Here is a 675-nt window from a genome sequence, read left to right as displayed (position 1 = left end):
GCACGCGCTACAGCCGGCTGGTGGGGGCGGCCAGTGGCAGGCGCGCCGGCCGACGGAGGCGGCAGGCGGCGCAGCTGCGCGCCGGCGCACCCTGCACGCGGCGCCGTGCGGCCAAAGTAGGTCCTCGCGGGCCCGGTGCGAAGCGCGGTGGACATCTGCAGTGTGCTGGTCCGATTGAGGACTGTGTGCGCTGAGGATGCGCCGCCGCCCGGCGCTCGGCGCCGCGACGCCGTCTGCTGCTCGGTCGCCTCTGCGGTTCTCGCAGGTGGATTGTATCGCAGCTGTGCGGACGTGTTGGCGCGTGCGCTGTGCTGGGAGAGTTCGCTTCGGCACCCAAGTGGGGCTTTTGTCCTTCTGTGGCGCTGGCGTTGGAGCTGCCGGCCACCGTAGGTGGCGCGTGTTGTCTCCCGCCGGCAATGCCACGACAGCACGCTCCCGGGCCTCTGTCGGCAGCGGCAAGCTCAGTTGGGAGCACGGGTGGTCGCACCTAAAGCGTCTACTCGCCAAACTCCGGGCGATTGCGCCTCTCTCGAACCCGACCAAGTACTTAGGACGGCGCTGCGCGCCGCCGGGACCTGAGAGGGTTTCGAGGTGTATTGTGCAGGGGAGCTCAGCCTCCTCCTGTTTGCAGAATAATTGAGCGGACGCTTGCGTGTTCGCGCGGGCCCCCGGGAC

Source organism: Schistocerca americana, unplaced genomic scaffold (assembly GCF_021461395.2).
Source record: "Schistocerca americana isolate TAMUIC-IGC-003095 unplaced genomic scaffold, iqSchAmer2.1 HiC_scaffold_583, whole genome shotgun sequence".
NCBI lineage: Eukaryota > Metazoa > Arthropoda > Insecta > Orthoptera > Acrididae > Schistocerca > Schistocerca americana.
Note: the sequence above shows the minus strand (reverse complement) of the source record.